The sequence below is a fragment of the Syngnathus typhle genome, linkage group LG9 (assembly GCF_033458585.1).
Source record: "Syngnathus typhle isolate RoL2023-S1 ecotype Sweden linkage group LG9, RoL_Styp_1.0, whole genome shotgun sequence".
Lineage (NCBI taxonomy): Eukaryota > Metazoa > Chordata > Actinopteri > Syngnathiformes > Syngnathidae > Syngnathus > Syngnathus typhle.
This window is the reverse complement of record NC_083746.1, coordinates 8706047-8719127: the sequence shown is the minus strand read 5'-3', so window position 1 is coordinate 8719127 and position 13081 is coordinate 8706047. Positions and strand designations below refer to the sequence as shown.

Here is a 13081-nt window from a genome sequence, read left to right as displayed (position 1 = left end):
GTTTCAAATTACTCACACTGACTTGGTAGCAATTTGAACGCCAGCTGTCTGATATGATTTTTGGATTATCCCTGGCACAATGGAATGGCACAAAAGAGACTCATTCATCAAGGTCTATGGAGAGATTTGCGTTAAAAATGCCAGAATTTTATTTTCATGACCTCGCATTTGATGCGGTGTAGTTGCACATCATTACAAATAACTAGAGTTGTATTCAGGACATAAACCTTTGTCCAGATCTGGACCACGGTCAAATAAATAACCTGATTTGTTTTTGGATCATATCGAATGAACTCTTTTGTTCGTACCCCGGCTTTTGTATTGCATAGCCCATTGTTTACATTGTATGCCATCATGGACTATCCAATTTGTTGGCCCAAATGTAAAACAAATTACAAGCCAGTGCCACGATAGGAATATGTTCTGTGCTCATTTGTGAAATGCATTTAACCAGATGTGCTTCGACAGGATTAATCACGAGGCACTGGATTAGATTTTCATAAAGCATCATTGCAATCAACACATACAGACGAGGGTTAAAAGCGGGACTAGATGTGGAAAATTTGCACATACAATAGCCGCATGTCAGAAAATGTTAAGTCCGAGCACTCTATTGAGGGTAAAGCAGATGGCGTTTGTTTGATTTGTGTTTTCAAGCGCGTTGTTGATTCTAGAGACGATAATGTAATGTGGTGTATCGCCACCATCTGCTTTTTATCACTCTCGACGTTTTACATAAACACAATATTTAGTTAAACAATCAAATAGCCTACTTATTTTTAAAATGCATACCTGCAGAAATAAATATTGACATTATGAGTCATGGCAACATGAATAGATATACGAAGCAGATACCTCGATTGCTGTACCCTGTTCTATGCATTCTATCCATCTCCTGTCAGTCAATGAGCGACGCATTTGGGAAGCTCAGTTAGCTGATGGCATTTTTCCACAAGCTCAGCAACTGAATGGAAAGCCACGCTCATTGCTGCATTTTTAAGAAGGGCTGACAGGACTGAAGTCAGAAAACCAATGTCCATATTTAAAAGCTATGTTGCAAACTACGCTACCTCGTTCTTTTCATGTCAATCGTTAAAAGGCAAAATTACAGGCTCGTCAATTTATAGTATTGAACTAAACGACAGATAATTGTTGCTTACACATTATCAGCTAATCGCGACTGCTGTAATTAAGGTTACAGATTTTTTATATGCCATGATGCAATTATTACCTCACAGCAGATTTTCAATGCTGTGGAGAAAAAAAAAGGTCCTGTGTAATGTCAATATTGATTGATTGATTCAATCATTCTCTTTGAGTGCAGCGCATAAGTCTTAGGCCACCACTAACTTTGTCGTTTTAATGACATTTTTAATGCAGGCATTACGACATCGGGAAAACATTATACAGTATTTTGATGGATTAGCTTCATATATCATAAGATAAGTGTATCATGATATACAGTGCCAGTCTGTGTGCAAGAGTGCTTCACACACGCATTCAAGTAAAGAGTAACGCAAAGGTCCATCAACCTTCATCAAATTGAACAGGAAAAAAAAAAAACGGTTCAAAATTCATCAACGTAAACCTTGAAAAAGTGTCATAAGCATTCTGGAAAACAAAGAGTGGGAGGAGGCAGAGGAGATGTTTACTCACAGGTCACACTGCAGGGGCACTCACGCTGACATTTTCCAAAGCAACATCTTCAATTTAACAAGCGTGGCCCTTCAGACTTAATTAGCAGCGAGGAAGAGAGAGGAGATGATTGTGTATTATCAGGTAGCAGACAAGCTACCCTCTTCATGAAATACACTCAGTTTTGCATTTATTTGCTTGATCCCGACGCTTTCATTCCCGCTCACAATGTTCTCTGTCTGTCCATTCATTCCATTCCAAACATTATTAAATGAGAATATTTGTCATCACACACGGGCACATTTGTAAATTACCAGTCATTTGATGGAGCTTTAGAAATTACCCTCCTACTTTCATGAATGCAAATCATACAGTATGACAGAATTTAAATGCACGGCTTTTTGTTTGTTGTCCCTGCAGTGACTGCATTAGCATTTGCTTCTGCGTCGATGACAAAGAATGTAATTGAGAGCTCTTTTTATTGTGTGTACAGTAGTTCTCCCGACCTGTCATTCAGCTCGGCGTAGCAACCCGGCCGGGTACTATGATGCGGCTTCAGTAATGGCCCGTGTAAATAGCTGGGAGCGTTGTATCTGCCGAAGACGAGAGAGAGTAGCGCCGTTAAAAGCCAACATCGTTAAGCCGCTCTGGATGTTCATGTTGGACAAAAGCATCGCGAGCCAAAGTGTAGTTGGAGACGGCATCCACGTGGTTCGTGCTGGTGGTTAAGTATTCAGATGATGAGAATGGCAAGACTTTTAATCAAGCACCAATGTTAAAACAACTAAATATATGTTTTTATTGAAAAAAGTTGCTGCGTCCTATGAGATGGTATTCAAGTTATTTGGCTTCAAAAATCACAATTCAAAAAATACACTGTTGTTTTTCCCACTTTGCACTACATGGTTCGAGACACCAAAATCAAGTTTATATTTATTCCATATTATTTTCCTCGCATGTGACTCTGGTCAGATTAGGATCATACTAAGGAGGAAAAATGTAATGCATACTGCATACGGTATCACATATGTAAAAGAAAAAAAAAGATAATATGATATGGGATTTGCCACTAGGTAAATGCAATGTTTGTGTTCCGATGAATTTAAACCTGCGTCTGAGTGAAGTAATCCTATTTGCTGCAGGTCATTACTGCATACAGATGATGGATTGATGCTATAAAGTCCGTACATGGATCATGCAAGTAGATGGAGACTAAAGTGAAACGTGAGTCACAGTGCAATAGAGGAATGCATGCCAAATGAGGTCATAAAATGCCAGCTGAATTAAAATCCCAGCCAGATGCTTTTTTTTTTTTTTTGGGAGAGGAGCGGTGGAAAAGTGTCTTTTTACCTAACATTTGGCTCAATGAAAAGAAGTGCTAAGTTTGCATCATAAAGGCTTTGAATCCAAAGTGCAGGAATAAAATATAAAAGAAATCACAGCACACCCAGTGTTTAAATGCATAAATTGTGTGAAATGGTTTTTCAACTTGATGTTCTCATGACAACTAAGTATGAAACTGGCGTTTCTGGTATTGCATAATTTGTCAACAACGTACAAAAACAAGCAGCAGCACAATAAATATCTTCTCCTGGGCAGCTGTCCTGTATTCTGCCTTTGTTCTGCTTTAAAAGCATATGCAAATTAGCTAGTGGCCATCGTGCCACATAAATAACACTTATTGTTGTAAGCAGCGTTCGAGTTTGCTCCAAGGGACGTGAATAAAATCCAGCAGTGTCTTACAAAAGTTTTCATTGAAATGTTTCTCAAGTGCGGCTATATACCTTCAACTCTTTTATTCTATATGATGCAACGACCGTCAATCCAGTTTCTTTTGAATGCAAATTGGCCCCGTTTTTGTGATGTCGGCTTGTGCCGCAGGCAAACAAAAAAGATGAATGTGGAATATGTACTATTAAGCATCAGGTTCAAACAGAGGTCAGGTAAAAATTGTACAGTATTTTGGCACCCAAAAATAGTTTTAATTAGGGCTGTGAGATCAAAATGAATATTATCATACAAAGTGATTACTTCTGAGATTTACAATTTGATAGAATAATATACATAAAGTGTTGATTAATTTTTAACTAATAATAGTCATTATTTATAATTACTTACAATTACTTTATAATTAATTACTACTGACAGTGTCAATCAAAACTACGGATTATAAAATATTAAATTCTCACATCGGACCGGATAACACGGCTGGTGAGAGTTTAAAAAGTTCCCTAATTTTAGCTTTGTGGTGCACGAGCGTCCACGTCTATCTTTAAATCAGTCACTTGATAAGCATTAGGCGCTCTCGTGTTGTCGCTCTTCAAGCTGTAATTGAGAACAAATGTGACGAGCATTTAATTGGGCTTGTCAAGCAGGGAGGCGGGTTTGTTGGGCACCTCGAGATCGCTTCATCTTTTTGCATTTTAATTGTTCAAAGAATAAATTATGCAAATCGATGATTTTCTTTTTTTTTTTTACGAGCCCTAGTTGCGGCGTGAACTTTCCGTGACTTCTGCTTGGCTTATTTCTGCCTTCACTGAGAGTTACTTCAAAGCTGAAAAGTGATCAAAGACAGTGGGAAAATATTCCCCAGCGTAGCAGCACCCTGCATACATACATTTATACAGCTTCTGCCTGTCTCGACATGGCGTACTCTCTCACTCTCGAAACAAAAGCATGTGACACCTTCTGATGTTTGCCTTTTTTTTTTCTCTCCTCAAGGATCGTCCTGTCAGATTCTGCAACTGATTTCCATCTTCTCTGCCGCATGCGCTTGTATGTGTGTGTGTTCTATTTTAGAACATCAGCCAAAGGACTGAATTAGTCATTAAAGTATATGTGTAGCGCCTCGTGGCCCAGATAGAATATCATAGGCCTGAAATGAGGAGAAGACTTGTCATAAATGAAAGCCCACTTTGGGAGCTGAGACAGCTGCTACACTGATTAAAAAGGAAGCGGAGAAAAACAGGGGTTATTTAGGGGTCAGCATCATTGATGACTGGGATTTGTCTCTGTGGTAGTTTGCTTAGCCGGCAGATATAGCCTAGACTTAACTCGTGTCCAATAATTGACACGTTCTTGAGCATGTTTGCTCGGCCATGTCGAGATGAATGATTTATGGTCAGCCCTCATTAGTCAGAGGTTAGCAGCGACGTCTCGGAAGGTGCTATCATTGCGAACAACTGGCGTTATGACCTTTAAGGACGCTCTTTCATTGATTACACGGACCTACTCGGTTACTCCCTCTTTTATTATTTTCAGCTTTTTTTTTCTTAAATTGTCAGACCATAACATTTTATTGCACATGAATTGAAAGTATAGTATATTGTTGTACGTCATACTTTAAAATATTTTAATTTCAAAGCATTGCATATATCATAATTTTTTTATTATGTTTATTATTATGATTTAAATAATTACTTGCCATAACTATTAACATTCTATTGAATTGTCTATTTCATCTTAATCATTTGTACTCTACACGGCTTATTTCAGTCATCCCTTTTTCATCCAGCATCTTGCACTTCACTGGCACAAGCTCGTATTGAATCCATTTTTTTTATTTTTTATTTGGCCAGTCCTCCTGTATTAAATATTTACATGCTGCAACATGCCGGGTGGCTTTGGAGTAATGCCACTCTAGTTTTGCTGCAAAACAAAACCTCGACATTGAAAAGGTGAGTGCAGTGACAAAATGAAGTGATTTTTTTTTTTTTTTCCGCCTCCACAAAGTGGACCATATAGTGCTATTTGAGGACTCCATTTTGGATGAAACAGCACAAGACTACAGTAGCCAAAGGCTGCTTTTTATTTTTTTGCTGCTCCCGCAAAATCTGTCATGCATGCACAGCGGTATTGAGCAAGTTACTAATAAAAATAATTATTTTTGTCTTTCACATGTTACTGACATTTATACGTTATGAGATGACTTGTGATATGTCAAGTGACTGCTGCATTTAATTTGAGTTACTTTTACTAGAGCAGCTATAAAATTGTAAAAGATGACATTTAACTTTAATAAACACATTACCACGATAATGACAAAGTACTTTCTCGCAAAAGCCAAAATTTACTATTTGTTTTTACAGCCAATAAATAAACTTGCTCAGAAAATGTCACTGTTACACAGGGGAACAATTTGAAGAATAAAAAAATTGCACATATCAACAGTTTCAGAGATGATTTAGACAAACACTATCATCACATGTATTTTATTAGATCTTGATTTTTTAAATTTTGAGTTTTCTCTAACCGAGGACACTTAATGGAATCAAAAAGTAGGCAAGGCAAATGGACAGAAATGTGGCATTTTCAAATATCATCTGTAAAATAGCTTTCTGTCTGTCTCAAAGCTGAGCAATGTGTTTTGTCCCTTGACAAAATAAACAGTAAATTGAAATTGCAAATGTTTGTTGATATGTTGGTTAGTTAAGGTCACAAAACAATGTACAAAATAGTTTCCCTCGTCCTTTTATTTATTAATAAGTCTATTTAAATGCATTCAATTTGTTAAGAGCTTTGTGAATAAAAATGGTATTATGGCCTACGTATATGTATGTAGACTCGTCCGATCTCTTCCTCACCCGATCCGTCCGTATTTGAACAGCAGGCAGTGAAGAGATGGAGCAAATGACCCTAGGGCACAAAAGGCTTTAACTAGCTGTAGGTGTCTCAGTCTGTTGGAATGAAACTGCCAAGCTTGTTAGTCACACTGGTAGAATTGCGGGGCGCACACTTGCACATACGGGGGACACACATACACACGCACTGTGGATAGACTTAATCCAGCTATTGAAAGCGGCAAACAGCGATAGCAAAAAGTGGGTCAGGTTTAGAGAAGACTGCGGTGGCAATCCGTTCCCCTCGGATTGGATTGAGGCCTGAACTTTGGCTGAACCCCCACAAGTAGAAACACAACAATGACGCTCAGAATTGACGTGATGATATCTGTATGAATTAATCCTGGCAGCTTCCTTGATCAAGTAACAGTGTTGATGTCAGATGGAAGAAAGGATGGGAGGTTAAAAGACAAACTGGAAAATGTAGAGAGACTGCATGGATCACGTAATTATGAATGGATACTGCACAATCGTTGTTAAGTAATGTCCTTGATGTCCGTTAACTGCTTAAGAAATGGAAATCTGCCTACCGCTGTCTTGTTTTCAGAAAAAAATGGCAAAGCCAAAGGTGCTGCTGCCTTAAATGAATTTTGGTGAGGTGTGCTGACTCCTAGCCTGCTATGCCAATATCACACATTTGTGACCGTTTAATGTGTTTACTGCATATATTGACTCCAAACTATTGGTTGAAGTCCATATTTTGATCTTAAAGCTGTTTGAGAGTTGACGTTCCACTTTTAGATCCAGCAAGTATCCGTCTAGGGACATGAACACAGAAAAAAAAAAAAAAAAAGAATTCCATTTTTCTGTAAGGCTTGAACATTGGCACACAAACTGTAATATTTATACCGTGTACGTTTCTTTACAAGGCAGTTGGATAACAGTGAGATACAGATAGACCTAATCTCACTAGTGTAAACAACTCAATCCATTTATGTATTCAGATTGTGTTCAGCCGTTCAGCAAGGGGCCGCATAGTAATGGAAACATTGGAGAGTAAATATATTTATAGTGGTTGTATGTACAGTGTATTTATGTTCCTAACACAGAATAATTTATATGAATTCCCTATATCGTTGCTATTATGAAACGTCGTAAGGTTTTTACAGTTTGTGGCAGCGGTGCTTTGTCACAAATCAGCTGACGGGATGAACCTGAATGGGTGGTCATTACTCTTTGTAATGTCACCCTTAGTCAAATAATCTGAAATGTTTCATTACAAGTAATAATGCTTGAGTGGCTTCTTTTTTGACAGCTAAACTGCCAATAGTCACTCAGACCAAAGGAAGACTCATAAATTTATCATTATGTGACTGACTGTGTTGAATGCGAGTTTGTAGCGATGTGTCCTTATTGTCTGTCACAGAGGTAAAATTATATATCAATTAGTATTGCTCCTTCTCTACCTTCCCCACTAAAATCCCTTTTTTAGCCCATGCAAAACAGTCATGACATTTAACATGCCATGTGTAGTCTGTCGACTGCAAATTTATACAGCCCCTGAGACAGTTGTGCATGACTGCATAGCTTCAAACACGCTAGTCACAATGCTCCTTCCTTGTGAGTGTTAACAGTAGCAGGACAGGATCATGGGCAGCGATTAACATTATGTGAGCTGCAGGCCACCAGAAGACCCCAGGGTGGCAGACTAAAATCTCTGTACCCCAAGCGCTGCCTGTTTGATGTCTCTGATACACACGGTCGCACATGCAGTTGCAGACTCACTGGAAAGGCCACTTAACTGGCCACTGTGGGTCTATCGCACTTTTTCTTTTACCTCCTTTCAGTCAGCCAGGGTTAACAAAATGGCACTGTGAGTGGAAAAAATGTGCTACTGCTTTGCTTTTTAATGTGCTTTACAACAGGCTGAACATTCACAGCCTCAGCTTTACTGGTGCAGTTATTTTTTTTACTGTGTGAATTCCAAAGGAATAATTTACGCTCCAAAAAAAACAAAAACAACCCTGTTACAAAATAATCATCCGCACCTCTCATATTTTGCCAGGTTGTATGGCTGAATGGGGTTTTTTTTTAGTAAAAAGTCTGAGAGTGCCAAGCACTTATTTACAAATAACACATTTGTTAAAATGCATCTATTGTGACACTATACTCAGAAAAAAAAAATTAGATCATATTTTCAAATTAGATTTGGTGCAAAAAATAACTTTAAAAAAATAAGAGCTTACCAACTTGTTAATCAAATTTGGTGAAAAATGTATTTGGTGCAAAAGCTAACTTAAAAAATATAAAAGCTTACCAACTTAAATTATTTGGTGCAAAAGCTAACTTAAAAAAAAAAGAAAACTCCACCAACTTAAACAGTGATGCCAATGTAATAACCTTTGATACTTTTATTTTGAAATAGGCCCATGTGGTAGAGTAACAGCGAGCCTCTTGACATTTCAGCTCACCCCATCAGTCTTTTAGTGCCATTACATATTTGCGACTAACTTCAACACAATATCAACACGAGCGAAACCGGTAGTAACTGGATTGTGCATTGCAGATATGAAACAGTCTCTTTTCTCATTTCTAAGCAATCATATTGATGACTGAGATTTCAGAATATGCCAAGTTGAAGATTCAACAGCCAACACAAGTGTGCGCACGCTCACAAAAACGCACACAGTGTTCCGATGGGTCTGTCTGATAGTGCTGTCAGTGTCACTGGATGCTCGAGAGAATGATTCCGTTAGATCCATCTGGCCATGCAATTAACTGCTAAAGTGATTCTTTTTGCTCTTTATATTGTTTTTCTCAGTTGCAGAGGTGGAATAAATTCACAGCTCTGTCAAGAAGTCTTGAACGGGGGTGCAATATTTGGAAAATACTTCTCAGTAGTATCCATGGATTACAATAAGAAGGAAACTCATCTTTCTGTGCATTTATCATAGTAGCTGATATTTCTTCTTTTCACCACACAGTATTGCAGCTAGCTCACTAATTGCCTCAGTGAAAATAAGACTTGATAGCACAGCTTCTATTGGGATTGCTTTTTGCAAATGGCTTTCGTTGAAAATAAATACAGACTTTGTGACAGATGCTCAAGGTTGCCTATAGAGTCAGATCATTTCCTGTTATAATCACAGGCATTATGTGGGCTTCCAACACACCTCTCCAGCAATCTCTCCAAAGGAGAGGCTCAAATGGATTGCTTCCGCACAAGTGGCGGAATATTAAACTGCTTCAACTTTTTTTTTTTCTTCACAGAACTTTGAGGAACTGTGAACACAAGAATGTTAAAGGTTTATGACCTAACTCTTTAGCTGAAATTTATTGTACAGCTTTTAGGACCTGCGAACAGCTTTTTAGTTCAGCATTTCAGTGCCGGATTGCCAAAGCTTTACCAAATGATGTGGAGGCAGTTATTACTAATTTTTTATTTTATTTTATTGGCAACCTTATCCTACTTGCAGGCTGTGTGGCATTAGACATTTTTCTCTCACTTTACTGAGATTTATTTTTATTTTACATTCATTACAGATTTAACACTGCCATAATCAAATTTGATATTTTCATATAACCTATATGTATTACATTTAAGAATAAATTTCATCCAATTTAGCAGTTACGTTGCTTGATTTAAGCGTAATACCAAAAACACTTGAGAAAAAAAAGAAAGAAAGAGCACATAAGCTTTCTGCTGCACTGCATTTAAATGCATGTGCATGTGGTTAGGATAACGGCTTTTAACATCATCCACTCACATCAGGCATTTTTTTAATATGTTTGAACTGCTGGAAGACTCCGCTGGGGTTTAATTGCAAGGGAAACACAAAGATATGTACTTAATTAAATCCCTTTACTGGGATTTATTTGCATTTTATTTAGAGGCGGAGCAACATCGTTAATGATGCTGTGATATACAGAAGAACTCTTGTTCGAGATCAGAATATATATGCTTTTTTTTTCTCGTTTATATAAAGGAGAGACAGGCTGGCTTGAGGGAGCTTTTGGCTCGGTGAAATTATTTGAGAGTAGTACATTGAACAAGTTAAACTGATTTCAATATATTTTTGTTGATGTAGTGTCTGTGCGAGCTCTAGCCCTTCGGGAATCCCGGGATTGTATTATGCAGGCCTTTGAACAACATCATAGCCGCAATATGACAAATGCGCTCAACTCAAATAAAACCTCCCGCCCTCCGGTGTGAAGTTATGGTTGCTTATAAAAAAGAAAAGCCTTCTAGTTTCGGAGAAGTTTCACGTACAGCTGCTAACGTTGTCAAAATAATTACACAAGTAGGGCCCGATGTGTTATCTGATGTCGACGTGCTTAAAAGACACATTGCCCTGACCATTTGTATCCAGCAGTGGCGGTGACGGCTTTAATTTGAATGCTGGTGGTCAATGTGATTAAAAAACTGCAGGAGGCTTTTCAAGTGGATCAACTATCCTGGAAGATGAGGACTGATGAATGAACAATTAGAAAAGAAGGCAGTTGAAATTTGAATGCTGAGGCGGTGTCTTTTTAAGCATGCACAATATCACAAATGCAAGTAGTTACATTTGCGTACCAAGTGATTTAGCACTTTATTTAATCCATACAATTATGCATTAACTACAACACTTCATTACATGTTATACAATGGAAATGATTCTGCACATATTAATATAATCTTAATCTCAATTATAACCAGAGGACACGCCACTAGTTCATTTTCCAGTTGGAGGAACGCTGATGTATTCAGATATGATTTATTGATCTTGTTGCACACATTTGTCTCCCCACCGTGTTCAGTTAAAAAGCAATAACACGTTTTACACCCTCCATTCCACGTGAACGCAATAACAGTAAACTAATTACATAAATCGGAGACAACAGTGTGATTTGGAAAAGCTACAGCTGCTTGTCGACTAAGCCCAAAAGATTATTGAGAGTAACCCAGAAAAGCACAATATTGCATTGATTTCGACACACCTTACTTGATATTAGAAGAGCGCGGCGGTCAACAGGTTCACGTGTAAATCCGCAAATCATAACAAACAATCAAGCAATAGCGGAGCAGACGACATCAGCAGATTTTCCAACGATGATATGTTTACGAACGACTGTTGGGCCACTGTCAGCCGGTAAAGTGCAATTACGGTTAAATGTCAATTTTCAAAGTGGTTAGCTCAGTCTGCTCATATTTGTTGCATGTTCTCGCTGTGCTTGTGTTGGTTTTCTCTTGATACTCCAGTTTTCTCCGCAATCCCATAAATTTGGATTTGGCGCCAGGCATTGTTTCCCATTTTTAACAATATTTACCACAGAGGTCCGTCTAAAATAAGCAACACCTTGCAATAAGGCACCTTCTAGTAGGAGGCCAGAGCGCTAAGACGGATGACATCATCGTAAATTAGTCCCCCTTAAAAAATCTGACTTACAATATTGTTTAAAAAAAAGTCTTAACTTGGACATACATTCTTCCCGCTCCCGTTGTTTGTTTTTAGTCCACATACAGACACAATACAGTGCGCTTGCTTTTGTACCTCGAGACCAACAAAGAATGTTTGAGGATTGTTTTCATGACCCTGTTATTTTTTCATTTGACACATTACAGTGCCCTCTCTCAGATTAAAGTAGCTCTAAACAGCAAATACCAGACCAAAAAATGAAAGTTCCAGGTCTGGTGTCACATAAGATATATTTCAAACCCAATTCAACAGCCAGCACCTGATTGTTTTCCTCTCTGTAGGGTTTCTATTGCTTTTTAGTAATAAAAAAGAAAAAAAACATATTGAACAACTACCAAAAGATTCAAGGAAACGAATTATCCATCAACTCATTCATAATTGATATTTGAAGCTTCGTTTTGTTCATTGAAATAAGCTTTTAGAGCGCGGAGAAAACAGCTGAGCCGATGGAAATGGAATTGGTTGTGTGTCGGTGCATGACAGAGTAGGATTATACCAATGTAATGTCAGCCTTATTAAACACTATTAAACTCTATAGATCAGACAAGAAGCAGAGGAGAAAATAATATACCGACTACTCATCTGTGTGTAAAGGTGTACGCTTACGTGACGTTAAATGAGAGAGGAGCCACATTAAATTTTATATTTAGATCAAGCGAATGAGTCGGCCTACCTCTAATAGAATCCAATAAGTCCGAAGATAAATGAGAAGATGTAGTCAATGTCATTGTTAGCGTATGACATTGGGAGCTCGGCTCTGGATGATATTTCATTTGGTTTGGTTCAGCATCTGGGTCCAATAACACTATGGCGCTTCTGGATTTTGCTGCAGTGATGTGTTGGGGAATATTTTGGTTCTTCCCAGCACAATTATTTCATTTGACTGCTGTTATGCTTCTATGATGTTATTTTGTACACGTGTTGTTATAGTTATACTGACGCCGTTTCTAATGGCGGCTGGTAGAGTTTTTTCGAGGTTGTGCATCTAATGATTGAATGTGTAATGTAGTTTTAAGTTTTGAATCATGAAAAAAATGGCGTCAAAGTTAATTGTTTTTTTCAGATTCCAAATATCCCAACTGAGTTGAGGCCATTGTATAGTTGACAAGCTCTAATTTTATTACTTAAGACAAATCGGCTCAGTTACATAAAATATACTTATGGGATTATATTCAAGTTTTTTTATTCATAAAATATTATTCACATCTTCAGGAGCAGGAGTAGAGATTTGTGTGAATTTGTTTCTTACTTTGATTCTTATTCTGGGATTCCCTTGATCACAATGGCGCATTGGTTGTGTCATCCACCTCCAACAATTAGCAGTAGATTTATAGCATTTTTCATTTTGGGCTTTTAGTCATACATTCGAGCAACAGGTCAGGGCTTTCAAACACCCAGACAGTGTTGTAAAAACTCCTTCTTACGATC

At 37.9% G+C, this 13081-nt stretch overlaps 1 protein-coding gene across 1 annotated transcript in view; it reads left to right on the top strand.

Annotated features, from left to right (window-relative positions):
- epha6 (eph receptor A6) overlaps positions 1-13081 on the top strand; it is a 68057-nt gene that overhangs the window by 17461 nt on the left and 37515 nt on the right. The gene's annotated exons all lie outside the window — the stretch shown is intronic.